Raw genomic sequence first — 14354 nt, forward strand, 5'->3', positions numbered from 1 at the left:
CAAAGGGTTAAGGATAATTACAAATACCTTTGATGCACTGGAAGAGAACTAGCTTGATAATTACGAATTAACTAGCTATATGAAGTCTACAATGGTGTTGAGCGTCGTAGAAAAAAGTTAAAAACTTACAAAGAAAGAAAATAGATGGGGTGGACAAATGTTATGCTATATGTTGGGGTGCGGGACAGCGTGGGATAACTTAACACAGCGATGTTCGAGTAACCGTGAAAGATTCGATTAGCTCAGCCCCATCTCGCACGAATGTCGCTACATTTCGTCGACAGGTGGGCTCCTTCACAGCTTTCAGCGTTTCAGCGCGTGCCGCAAGAAGAATACTCCACTCAACCCTCGGAGGGTCGTTTCGTCAGCCCGACGAAACAAACAGACACGTTTTCGGAACACTGGTATCTTGAAAGGATCGCTGGATTTGTTTGGACAAGAATTATCGTCGGCGAACCTCCTCCGTTCGGGGTACATATTGCCTGGATAATTCTCTTCTTGTGTTTCTCAGGACGACAAATAAGCGCAGAATCGTTCCTGCCACTCTCCACCCAAATCATTCTCGTTAGTAGCTTCAACTCATCCTTTCGTTTCTACAGTTGATTGTTATGTTTCTATTGTGAAAACATTGTTAAAAGTTCAAGTGAATTTTAATGTGATTCTTTAATTTTTCGTAGTCTAGTTAAACATTGATCGACGACGAATTTTGCATAAGTTTCTGATACAAAAGTGACGCAGAACTTCTCAGGACCATTTAGGAACGAATGCACGGCATTTGCAAACTCAATTAACAATGAACGATGATTTCATTGTAAAACACTGTTAAAAGATGAAGTAAATTTTAATGTAATTCTTTAATGTTTTATGCGAAACATTTTTATCTTGCACAGAGAGATCCGCAGTCTATTAATGATTTAGGAAGTGATCGAAGAAGAATTTTGCATAAGCTTCTGATACAAAAGTGACGTAGAACTTCTCAGAACCATTTAGGAACGAATGCACGCCATCTGCAAACTCAGTTAACAATGAACGAATAGAAGAAGTGTAACCGAGTGCAGGGAAACGGAAGAAGCAGCGCGTCATGAAAAACTGTGGATGCATCAAACAGTGGATGCATCAACGAAGACATTGTGTGTATGAAAAGCGGAGAACGCGGCGATAGAAATGACAATAATGGAGATGATTCCAGGTTGCCCGTAATGTGTGCGATTCGAGTCATCGTGACTAATGACGGGCACACAAAGAGTCCCGGCGCGGCGCGGCAGGAGGCGAATGATCCGGCGAAATTGGCGCGCGAGGGAGCTCCACATCTTCTTCGGGGGAAGAGTGCAACTCGCCGTGGTTGAACACCGGTGTGCTGCACTGTGATGCAGTGTGGTTTCCGGGCGCACGTGCACGCGCGCGCACTCATGCGAGCCACGGACACGCACCGGCACCGACACGAACCCTTGCCGCGCGGTTTAATTTATCGGCCGGAATCTGAATTCGCTAATTGCCGCGCTGCCTGCGCACCAGAGGCGTGCGTGCGAGACAAAGCGGATCGAGACAGAAGTTGCCAGAGGGCCTAGATGCTGCGGAAACAAACTCGAGCAGCGCGACGAGAAACAGAAGTGTGGTTAGACCCTTTCTTGCACCCCTCTTTCTCCCAGTGCGGAAAACCAAAGATTTCACTTTCCTCGGGTGACAATTCAACCATTTTTTACTTCATTAGGGTGGATTTATAGTGGAGCAGCGAGGTGAGCTGTGCGGTGAAAAAAAAGGGAAACAAAGAAAATACATATGTACTTTTTTCATTAGTATGTGTCGAAATGTTGTCACGAATGTTGGTGTCTTTTCACCGCGCCGCTATCATCGATGCTCGCAGCTCCACTATAAATCCACCCTTATAGAGTAAAGCCTCTATAGACGCGAAAGTCTCGGGGAGATTCGTTTGCAAAGTTCGTAGACGGACACTATTTTTTTGAGCTTCAAAGACCGAGCCGAACGTAGAGAAAGACAGCGCGTGTAAAGAGAGACCGCGCGCGACCGAGACTCTCCGCGTCTCTTTGTTTCCCATACGCGGTCCATCCTTGCGTCCGAAACGTTCATCGTCAATTAAACCACTAAATACAGTGAAAATTATATCGTGTTTGGCATTATTTTAATCAGAAAAATGCCACAAATATATTGGTGAAAGTTTCATAAAAAAAGTAAGTAATAATAAAAAAATGTTTATATTGGCATTACATTGTGAGGATGCGCGCGGGCCTTTGAACTGTGTCGGCGATTGCGACTCTCCGCGTCGCATTAGTAGTGGTTCACACCGATATACCCGAGCGATTTACTGTCTCGTGCAATATAATATTGCTTAAATGTTTCTTTGATTGGTCTCCATATAATATCCATATAATGTTTAATGGCTTTGATTTTATGGAATGTTTAAGAAGGCCACAGGCAGTTGAACAGTTATGATCGTGCAAAAAAGAGGAGCTAATGTCGGTAAAAGAAGATTCGCAAAAAAGTGTCTCCCGTTCGTTCAACTGGATGTTTTTACGCGACGAGTTTATTAATCGTCATGCCGAGGGGCCGCGGGGAAAACCGAGGCCCGTTTGTCAGGGAATTAAAACGTTCCGCGAACATAGTGGTCGAATCAGAAGTCATCTGTCTTCGGTTATGTCCAGGCTTATGCGTCCGCGCTGAACACACCGCGCGCATACGTGATCGCACCGAGATGAGAGTACGCATGCACACACGATGCACACTCTCTCCCCTCGTTGCAGCTCGCGCGCTTTCTGCTCTCGGCTCAGGATACTTCAATAAATTAACGACGTCTGTTTAGTCGCAATAAGTTTACGGGGAAACACTTCCAGCCACCGATAAATTTTTCCAGGTGTCGCGCGCGTCGCCCGAGTGCATGTTGCAAATTGTCAGACAGGTGGAGAATCGCAACTTCGCACCGTGTTGAAAACCGAGCACGAGCAACCTGGCGCAGAAGTGATAAATCGAAGACAGCAGATTCGTTTAATAGGCGATTCGTTAATGAATTGCCTCGATTAAGGCTTGTGTGTGTGTGTATATATAAGCGTGGAAAGATCGAATGCAGGCGGGTTGATCCGTCTGGAATTCACTTTGTATGGATTTGCAGAACACGCGGTTTCAGGTATAGGAGCGTGTAATATTATATTTATTGCATCGATACATAATTGCACGCGGATTTAGCTGCCAGTGTAACACGCATTTGCAAACATTATTTTATGACTGGTACGTTCGACGATCTGTCGCCATTCTGTCGGTATTCATGTCGACGTATGTAGATTCAAGATATTACGATTTTAAAAGACAGTTGTTATTCCTGTTTGCACGTCTGTTATCTTTATTTTTGTTAAAAAGTGTCGTGTTTCACTGATCAAGCACAACAAACATAAAGCATGAGGATTCGCAAAAATAGATCCACAAAGCTGCGTCCAGGAGTTTAGTGAATCTTGTGTTTTACTGATCCTGCAACATCTCGATCAAGCACAAGAAATGCATAAAGATCCGCTAATCGCAAGTTATTGCCAAATGATCCCTTATTAAAATCGATAGTAAATAATCGATCACTGGAACGATCCGAACGGCCAAGTGAATGGGCAAGGTTCACGGACGATTTTCATCGTCGAGACGCAATACCGATGATAATCTATCGACGAGAGAACGAAGGGTAAAACACGGAGAGGCCAAAGAATGTAGATCCTTATCTAGATCACGGTGAACCCGCATTTCGCGCATGCTATCGACATGATAGTACGGCTAATATGTATGATGTAATGTAATATACCTGAGAGGAATTTCTGTTGATGAACGGTTGCGATGAGACATAAACATAAAGACACTATTAAGCAGAGAATAATTCGAAAAAGTCTCGTAGAGGCTATATGGGAGCCTGAAACACGCTGATCATGGTAATGGCTGTCCACATCGAACCCTATCATTGTTAAATGTTATTCGCAAATTGATTAAGTACGAGAAAATACTTGGAAAATGGTTACACGGCATTATAAATCTTTTAATAATTTCCCACGAGAACACTTACGCGATTTCAACACAACAACTGGTCTGCAAATACTTAATTATGGTCCATCCCCTATCAGCATAATCGCTCGATGGTTCAAGCAGTGTTCCCGATAAGAACATCGATGATCCGCGCGAAAAAACGGCGTCGAATTTTTTCGTATCCGTTTCCGATCCCACGGGAAGATTGGTTATCCTCGATTAAAATCTTCTCGCCCCTCCGCTTTCAGCTTTCGACTCTCTACTTGGTCGATAAAGTCCCTCCTGGCGCAAATTTGAGACTGCACCCGCTTTCGACAATTCTATTGAACCGTTGCCAAATTTCTAACGACATTAGCACGAACGGTATAACCCCTCTACTGTAATTAGGCCCCGATGAAATCTGTAGCGGCACCGTTTGCTCGCTACGAACGCCGACACTACATTGTATTTCGCGTTTCTCATTTTATGAATTAACTGTAGACAGTTTCCGCCCGATAAAGTCGCGGCCCGGTAATTAGACTGCGCAGCTTTACGCGGCCGCGGCACGCGCTGATATGCGGAAAAATATGTCTGGCTCAAGGAAAGTTAGTCGTATTATCAGACTGCGGATCTTTATGCAAAATAAAAATTGTCTTCGCCAATTACACGATGCAGGCTCCATATAAAATTTTCATCCTATCATTAACAATTGTAATAAGTTCAAAATAACATATGGATGTTCGTGAATCGTCTTAATGTTTATACCGTTTTAAATTACATTCACCCATTTTTACCCATTTACCCATTTTCGTCTACTTATGAGAAAACGAAATTTGTTTGGTGGGTGCGAAAGTTTGAGTACTTTTCAATCGTTCATGCATGATAACAGGATTGTGGATTTTCATGTAGAATAAAAATTGCACTCATTGCAAAATACTGGGTCCACATATATTTCTTTTCTTATTCGAAGTCTTATGATTTTGATATTATAGTGTAAGGGTTAACATACACTTCATTGTAGATACTAGTGACGATTTGATTAAACGTTCATCGATTTTTATCTGTTATTATGTAACGAAACATACAAAGTGTCCGTACATTTCCAACTCGTAGCACAAATGCCATTCAGCTCGCGTGTCTGTCCACGGTTGACCGAATCTACTCGTGCGAAGTTGTCAAACGTCCCAACCAGTCTTTATGGTACAATTTCCGAATCAATTCTACACATCTTTTACGACCGCAGTGTCTGACACTTAATTTTAGTGTCTAACATACAAATCTAAAAAGTTGATGATTTATTGTTTTTTTATTATTCGTAGGAAGAGTGGCATTTATTTTTAAAATGAAGTGTCTGCAAGCACAATAGATGTTTCATTTTAGGTCATGTAGATTCAAGGAGAACAGGACGGTTAATTTTCCCCATAAATCACTTGTGAAGATTACATGTAAACCGCAAGTTGGCAAGTACATCAATGTGAGTATTAAGTAGAAACAGTATACTAACCGCATACACACTGTACCTGTTTCAGGCACCTTGAAGCTGCAGACTCCGAGTACACCTGCTCTCTGCCGACAATACCACACAAAAGATCATTGTTCGTGGAGGCTGTGTCGAGCATTGAACGAAGTAAGTACTCTTTCAAAAATCAAGTGTGGAGCGTGATACTGTCCTCGAAGAATTCCGATGCACAAAAATTGTAGGATTTAATCATCCGTATTTTGCAAACAAATTCTACAATAGCAAGCCGACGAGTTAAACCCTCCTTGAAACCATATTTCATTCCCAGCAAAATCCCCGACGCGAACTGCATAATATTAGCGCAGAGCTTGAAATATTGACCTGGAGGTTTACTAGGCCGATGAACGCGCTTGTTGTTCGAACGCGTCATAGTAGCCAGTGGCTGCTCGAAGAGGGGTTTAATTAGAGTCGTATTAATTATAGAGCGGGCTCGGTAGCCGAAGGTTCCTAAATCATCCGTCGGGACGCTTTTTGTGTCCACCGGTGGAAAAGCGACGCGCACGAATGCAAATCGTCGCGACGCTAATGCCGCTTAACCTCGTGGTAATTGTCAGCACGGATAGCAGAAGAGAGAGAGAGAGAGAGAGAGGCCTAGGATAATTTATCGCGGCGCGAGATGCAAGCGGAACGGAGCCGGCACGGCTGCGATCTAGAGGGTGAACGAACGTAATCAATTAAAACTGGATGGTATAAGAAGCCCTTCTTCTTGCTCTCGATGATACTGATGCTGTTGACAGTCACAGTAATGGCTCTCAATATTTGGGCAATTTTATTCGATAAATTGTGTTTTGCTCATAATTTTATATACAGAGTGGACCATGAAAAAAGGGGTTCGACAAAACATTTGGTAGAATTACCTTAAAGCTCCGTTTCAACATGTTATTTTTAAGCGATTTCGAAGAAGGAGGATTTTCTCAATCTTGCGGCGCGCGCCGCCTCCGAAAAGATTGTATCGTATTTAAATTCGTGTGTATTCACATAAATTAAATAGTTTTTTCGAAGTCGGTTTAATTTTTTTTTAGCAAATTTTTTTAGCGATCAAACCACTGACAGCAGAATAATCTAAGCTGATCACGCTTCGTGGTGTACCAAAAGAATGAGCGACTGGAAGAATAAAAGGTTAAGATAGAATTGTACTGATCAGGTTTATGTAATCCAAGTTGAATTTCGTATACGTGAGGCTAAAATAAAGTATATATTATTATTTTAACCAGATACACTAAATTGCTTCACAATCAGAGTACAATCACAATAAAAATGTTTTAATCCCCTGAAGTACTGACTTAAAAATTTAACAAAATTTTATTTTGAGACATCATTTACATGGGAGAAAGCACTCAATAAAAAAATTTGACACGTGCTTTTTTATAGCTGCCGACATACACGCTAAGGGGGTGAAAGTATCAAGAATTGTATCGGAAGCATCAAAATGCAATCGCTGCATGTTTCGCGAATTAACCTATGAAAGTCTGACTTGCTTATCCGTGTTTTTGTGATCATTCTACGAAAAGGAGCGACGCGGCATGACTACGCAATCTGAGGCCGATAACGAAGACGTTGATTGGCCCCGACTAATTTCCATCGAGTTATCGGCGGATTTAATGATACCGATCGCGCCTGGGACAGCGTTATTATGACTTTGTAACCACGCTGTTCTCGATCATCGTTCGCGCAGTATCATAGACTGAGGACAGATTGATCGTGGTGATACCTCCGCTAATTATTCCTTGAGAAACAGGATCAGGATGACCAAGACCGGTGTCCTAATTGATTTTCTAGCGACAGAAAAAAACATTTTAATCGTCCGCGTTATTAACTCGGTGTTATTAATCCCGGCGCGACTCGCTTCCGGAAGGAAACGGAACCGGTCCCGTCAATGGCGTTATAATCAACGTTAACAACCTTATCACCGGATCGATTTCTGTCTCCGATGTCTGTTCCAAATAGGAGAACCGATCGTTCGAGACTGCCTTCGTGGATTCACGCGGATCGTGAATACTCGTTTTCACTGGCCGTCGCACACCTGGGAAAATATGTATCCGAGTCGAGATCATTCGAGGGAATTGCTTCCTCCATTGTATTTAGACATCTCGCAGGTTGGAACGTGGGTTTCAATATTGGATTTCGGGTAAGTTTCTTTCGCTGTAGTTCAATTTATTTTACGTTGGACAGAAAGTGCAACTATTTTGCGACTGCATGCTTCATATGTGATTTATACAATTTTGTACTTCTCTATGGCTCGCATTTTTATATTTTTCATTTTTAATGTGGAATATACAACAGTGATTTTTATAATTGTGAAGATAAAGAACAAAGTGGAGGGTAAGCGACCTCAGCATGGAAATAATTTTTTTCTCGATCACTCACCGAAAGATACATTAATCACCGCAGATGAATCAGTTCGATCAGACATCGTCGGTCACCGGTGACCACCGGCACACGTCAGTCGACTCGCTGACAACGGGCCCCGGTAAAAAAGAAGGGGTCAACACCTCGATCATCCACTCCATTCGTCAAGGTAGCAGCTCGTTAGGTATCAATTAAGCCAGGTTTTTAGCCGGTCGAGGGCTTTTTAATGAACCGCGTCCTCTCGCGAGATTTGTGGTGTCGAAAATAAACACGGGACCCGTGAAATTTATTAATAACCGACGGACACGCGCGCTTATTTATGTGTTTACGACAGGAGCACGCGTGCAAGGGGTTCCGGGGACAAAGTATTCGCCGCGAGAAGAAAGAAGCCGCATTTTCATCGACACTCCGCATCGGTATGCGACTTTGAAGTCGTCTGCTCGTTATTTGCAATTTTTATTTCTTAAATCCTTCACCACGATTTACCACTCCTATCTTTACAGATTTACCGTTTAACTGGATTCTTTGATGAAGATACGTACATTACGATTACCCCTAATATTTCTCAGGGCTTCAGGGTTCCGTCGAAATTCCGAAAAATCCGTAAATCAAAAACAAGCCGTGTCCGACGCGGCGCGGCGGTTCTCATGAAAGATTCGAACAACGACGCCTCGCGTCGAGGCGCGAACGATCGCGGCGACGCACAGTGACACGCATTGTCCCTCGAGATTTCCCTCGGGCTGTTTTAATCCTGCTCTCGAGCGCGAAGACGGATCTCCGAGGCGTTATTTCATGAACGGGAGCCTAGCCGGGGCTGAAGAGGGACGAAACTCGTACAGAGAGACCGAGGGGTGGAGGAGGGGGTAGAAGAGAGGTCGACGGCTAAGTAAGCTCGTAAGAAACGAGCTACGATTTATTTGACAGATCGCGGCGAGCCGCAAGCGCTAGAGTGGTTTATTTTATAAGGCCAGATTGCCGGCCTCACTTCGTCGGAATAGAATAATGGACGTTTCTATCCCTCCTTTGACCGGCCCCGTCGCGTCCCCCTTTTCCCTCCGTACCCTCTCGTTCTTTCTGGCCTTCGTCTCGAAAGTCAAGTGCGGTTAAGGACCACTTTTCGTCGGACACGATGCACCGGAGGACTAAGCAGGTCTCTTCTTCGACAAGGTGCCGCTCCCGTGGGAAGAAGATGCCCCCAAAACACAATCGAAACATCTACATGAAGCTAGACCGACTTAGATTTTCTTTGATTAGAGGATTCTGTGATCTTAGAAAGTCCTTTTTTTGGGCAATGCCAATGCCAATGCCGTGACTGTTGTAGCGCTCTGATTGGTCCGTGTTTTTCGTTAATAAATCGTAAAGAAAAAATTTTCTTTAAAAGACAGTTATTTCAAATGACCTGAGGAATCACATGGAACACCCTTATGATTCATCAAAACGTCAGCGAACCCTCTAAATTGCTGTTCAAGTAATAATTCTGTAAACCCTACCAGCTGACAATAACATAGTATATTATAATATCCCATTCAGAGCTTCGCGGTGGAGCATAATTATCACTTGGAGTTCTATCTCTTCCTCATTACTGAAACAAACAAAGAGAACCCTCTTCATAGTTTTTGCGGAGCCGGTTCATTTTAATATCTTAATCGTTTGTTGCCGATTCATCTTCGTGACGTCCCTGCGGCGGCTGCTGCGGCTTCCGGCGTCCGGAATCGGATTAATTCGAAACGGCGGAACGTCGTTAGGGAAAATGGTTTTTCGCCGTTGGAAACGCGACTGAAATTACAGGCTGCGTAATCCCATCGGGCGAAAGAAGGCAACGCAAAAACCGGCCACTTCATTATACCGGTGATTTATGTTTTAGCAAGGAGGATTCTTCTCCAGATATGGTCGGGCATCTTTAATCTAACAGACGACAACACGCACAGGTAGCCAAGCCGAGAGGAATCGGCGTGTCACCGGAAGTAGTGAAATCCACGGAATCCACGCGATCACGAGGACCCAGGTTACACGTCGGGAAAAACGCTCGCGTAATTCATCTCGCGTGTATATTATCATTTGCCCGGCACGACCCGGACCGCGGCTCGTACCCGCTCTGCGTTTTGTTCGCGTAAACACCGGAAGCAGCGCGTCCATGACGCCGTCATTATTCTGATGCAATTGCGGAATCATCGGGATATCTACCAAATTCAGAGTTCAAGGAGTAGCAAACAAGTGGATGAAATGATAAATTCTAAAAACGCGATTTGTTATCTTGGAGTGGTGACGGATTAATTGTTTTACAATTATTGAGATTGTAAAAGTGGCTTTGTGGATTCGTTGGATTATTTATGCTTTTTATACTAAAGTATTAGCGACTATTAGCGAGTATTAGCGATAAAATGGACGTAGCTAACCGATTCTCAGACTGGCAATCTCGCCGGTGTTATCAACGAATATCAGACGAAATTCCGGGGCAACGATTGAGACTTTCAAGCTGCGTCGGTTTGCACGGAAACCGTGGCGAAATTACCCCAATTCTCGTCGTTTAGCGACGAGCAACAGTGGCCAGAAGCGATTCGGCGGAGAAAGAGGGAGGCTGGACAGAGGGCGAAGAGACGAGAGAAAGAGGAAGGGCCGAGGACAAAGGGAGGAAGGAGGGAAGGATAATTTATTCCGGCTTTATTTAATCTCTTCCCTCGCGTCTCGTCGACGCGACTTGCTAAGCTCCTTTAATCCAGATTCTAGATCGAGAAACCGAGAGCGGCCTTCTCTCGTGGTTGCACGCTTTCGCCGTTCACAATTTGTTTGTTCTAATCCTCCCACCGTCGTCGTGTCGTTTCGTATTCCATTATTTTTTTCGATTCCCTCCCTCGAAAGACAAACTGTGCTCGTTATGCGGTGTAATTTTGGATCAACCGCCATCCGTGCTGGTTTCTTGAAACTGTGCCGATCCAGCTCGATAAAATGCAACCAATAACGCCGACCTGTGGCCATTTTTATGGAGTCGTTTGCGAGATCTTCCTCTCTCTCTTTCTCTCTCTCTCTTTCGCAGAATATATGACGCAGGGGAGACCGCGAGAGAGAATTTACAGACGTCTGTTCTGGAGCAGAATCGAAACAAACTGGGAATTGCAGAACAGTCGATACAGTGTTTGCTTACGAAAGGGGAATCTACCGATCGTCGCTTAATTAATGCAAATCGGTCGACAGTCTACGTAAACACACTTGAAATTTCAAATTTAATCGACATTTCTGGGACGTATAATCGTGCCAGTTGTTTGTCGGGCATCGATTATCTTAAAATCTTCGCTTGGTGTATTTAAAGATCGAATACAATTAGGACAGTCGATAACCGATTTTTAGTTATATCGGTGCTCTTTGCCCGACCGTGACGTGCGGATATTTATAAAATATATAAAAATGTTTGCGTGATTCGTTTAAATTATTTTTGACGTGCAACGTCTTCGATTCGGTGAAATGTGCTCCCGTCAATGAAATGGATCGTTCGTAATTCCGGGAAAACTGAAAATGTTCAGATAAGAAAAAATATATAGAAAAAATCTTTTTAAAAACCACGCTTATATTAAAATGCACTAAAAAGGAGAAAATAAATTTTTTAGACATCAGTGACTATAAATAAAACAGCGTAGAGCGCTAAACTATATTGACGCAATCTTCGTGGGCGCTCCACGCTTTTATTTATAGTCACTAATGTCTAAAAAAATTATTTTCTCGTTTTTAGTGCATTTTAATATAAGCGTGGCTTTAAAAACATTTTTTAAATATATTTTTTTATTTTCTATTTTTTAGTCTTTTTTAAATGGAACGCAAGATATGGTAACACTGGAATGAAATAGTAAGATATAGAAACGCAAGATATGGAAATACGTGAGATAGAATGAGAGAATGACTCCGATAAACGACGTCTCTTGATGGAGTCCGAAATTGTCCGAAATGGGTCAGTGGAGTGGGGATGAGTCCGAGTGTGAACACGTAGTGGAGTAGGGAGCGCTGGCGCACGGAGTGGGGATCGCTGAACGCGATGACGTACTACTGAGTGTCGTGCGACGACGTGTAACGGTTAATATTAAAATCTTTTTTCTCCTGAACGAACAGTTTTTTTAAATTTGTTTTCTAATATTGCATTGTCATTTACTTCTGAGCTATGTTTAAAGTTTCAAGTCCATAGTAGTTTCAAGATTTGACGCATACAACAACAACAACGGCAAGCTAATATAAGCGTGGTAAAAAGTGCATGAACGAACGATTTGCAGTCCGGGACGGTCGGTTGTCCATTTGTTCTCGCATTGAGCGTTGACAGCGTCAACCGGTCGCTACCGATGTACGGCACGTTACAATTTAATATGCCCGATACCCCAACACGAAACATGCGTCTCAATCGATCGGTCGACACCATCGAGATTCACGATTAAATCACGTCGGTCAGTCTATTTTCTGCCGGCCGAATGACGCACGAATTTTCGTCCCTCATTTGCACGACGTTTCGAGTGAGAAATTGACCGTCCAGCGACAGGAAGCACGCACTATGTACACCGGAAATATCATTTTCTTCTTCTTGCTCTGTGGACCAGTCGATCTCATTTTAATTCTACGCTCCAGTTTTCGATCGGTTCTCGATCGATTCCAAACAACGTTCTTAAATCACCGTCTATTTTCGATCGGCCGATGCGCCATAGGGGATCAAAGTACCAAAACACATTCGTCACGATCTCGACACGTGACTTTTACTTTGGAGTTCCCCGAATTCTTCGGGCTTATCTTATTTCGATTAGTCGCTTCCTAATACGATTTTAATGGACTGGCTCGTGAGAAATCAGCGTCACGGATTTTTCTATTAATGGTGTATGAATTTTTCAGATGCTCGGACGGTTTCCTGAATTGGTATATATATTTTGACTGGAGATACGAATCGGTGTTTTTTGTAATCTCCTATCGTTTGGTGGAGGAAAAAGTCATTTGCAGACGGTGAATCATCGATACGTAGGAATGAATAAATTGTGATTATCATATGTAGAAACTGATCTGCCGTCGATCCAAACAACATCACCACCACCGCATCCCCAAGCAAACAAATCCAGCATCCAGTCAAAATATCCCCGACGTTCCCGGAAATCTATATCTACCGACTGTCTACTATCCATCGGACAACCGACCGGAAGACGATCATCCCGCCAACGGAACGGTCAACAAACCTCGTCAGTTTCGCAAGTCGGAGTTGTTCCGCGAATGTGTAGACTCGAGGAAAATCGCAAACAACAAACTCACCAGTCTCGTCCTCCTTTCCGAGAAAAGCTCTGCTCCAGTCGGTCGAGGATCTGCGTTCCTCCCCAGGGCGTCCGCCGTCTGGCGTCTCTGGCTTTTCTCAGTCCTGGCCGAAAACGTGGGGGAACCTCTCACGAAAGGGAACCAGATAGATTGACGATGATCGCGAGCGTGTGCGCGCAACAAAAACGAAATCAAACAACGAAAGCAACTGACGGAGAAAATGAGCCTGTGCTCTCGGATATCTCGTAAGATCGCGTGGCGACTGTCAGGAAATTCACTCTCGAAGGAAGAAGCTGATTCACCAGCCGCGCATTCCCGCTGTTATTTCAGGCGAACGGCCGGTTGCCATAAATCCTTCGGTGTTGTCTCGTGGGCATCGTCCGTGAACCACAATTAAAAGAAATGTAACCAGCGTGGAGAGAAACCACCTGAAAAGTCGCCGACAGTCACGCGAAACGATCCACCGACAGTCACGTGTCTTTCGAACCGCACACTGCAAAACCACCCCCGCGGGCTCACTGACACTCACTGATCGATCATCCGTTTCTCGATAGCGACACTGTAACGTAACCTAACAGTCGACGTTCGATTGTTAAGGGATGTTCAACTGTTTCCAGTGGCTGACACCGGGCGGAGATGAAGCAACCCTCCGGAGAGATGCACCCTGAAGATGCACTCGATGACCACGGTCCACTGTCCGACTGTCGCGGCGACACTGACACAAACTACGCGCTCGAGAGGATGCGCTCGAGGAAAGCTCGGGGCGAAGTGCCAGAAGAGTCGTCGCTTGAAATAACCGCTCGTCCACGGATCTCCCTCCAACCCCCGTAGCTGCTCTCTCGTAGCCATCTCCCTTCTCTCTCGCACTCTTTCTCTCTTTCATTCCTCTTCCTCTACAGCCTAGCCGTCTACTCACTGCACTGGCGAAACTTGACCCCCACCCTATTCCTCTCTGCTCTCCTATATGCACTCGGCTATTCTTTCTCTCTCTTTCTTTCTCTCTCCTCCCCTCTCTCTCTCTTTTTCTCTTTCTTTCTGTCACTCTTCCGTGCTCTTCTTTCGCTCTGTCTACGCTGCGCGCAGCTCTCCTTTGGCAGCGTTGTACACGCGCGCACGTGTGGATTTTTCGCGCCACTACAGCGTTCTAAGCAAGACCGGGCTGGTGTATTTACTGCGCCGCTAATGGGAAATGGAAACGCCGAGGATCGGGAAACAGCGGGGATGCGGC

At 44.3% G+C, this 14354-nt stretch overlaps 1 protein-coding gene across 3 annotated transcripts in view; it reads right to left on the reverse strand.

Annotated features, from left to right (window-relative positions):
- Positions 1–13907, reverse strand: part of LOC143216574 (fibroblast growth factor receptor homolog 1) — a 72644-nt gene extending 58737 nt beyond the window's left edge. For all 3 annotated transcript variants that reach the window (XM_076439751.1, XM_076439746.1, XM_076439750.1), the window contains exon 1: positions 13127–13907. The gene's annotated coding sequence lies outside the window, so the exon portion shown is untranslated. The remainder of the gene's footprint in view (positions 1–13126) is intronic.
- Between the last annotated feature and the right edge of the window lie 447 nt (positions 13908–14354).

This window comes from Lasioglossum baleicum, chromosome 15 (genome assembly GCF_051020765.1).
Source record: "Lasioglossum baleicum chromosome 15, iyLasBale1, whole genome shotgun sequence".
Taxonomy (NCBI): Eukaryota; Metazoa; Arthropoda; class Insecta; order Hymenoptera; family Halictidae; genus Lasioglossum; species Lasioglossum baleicum.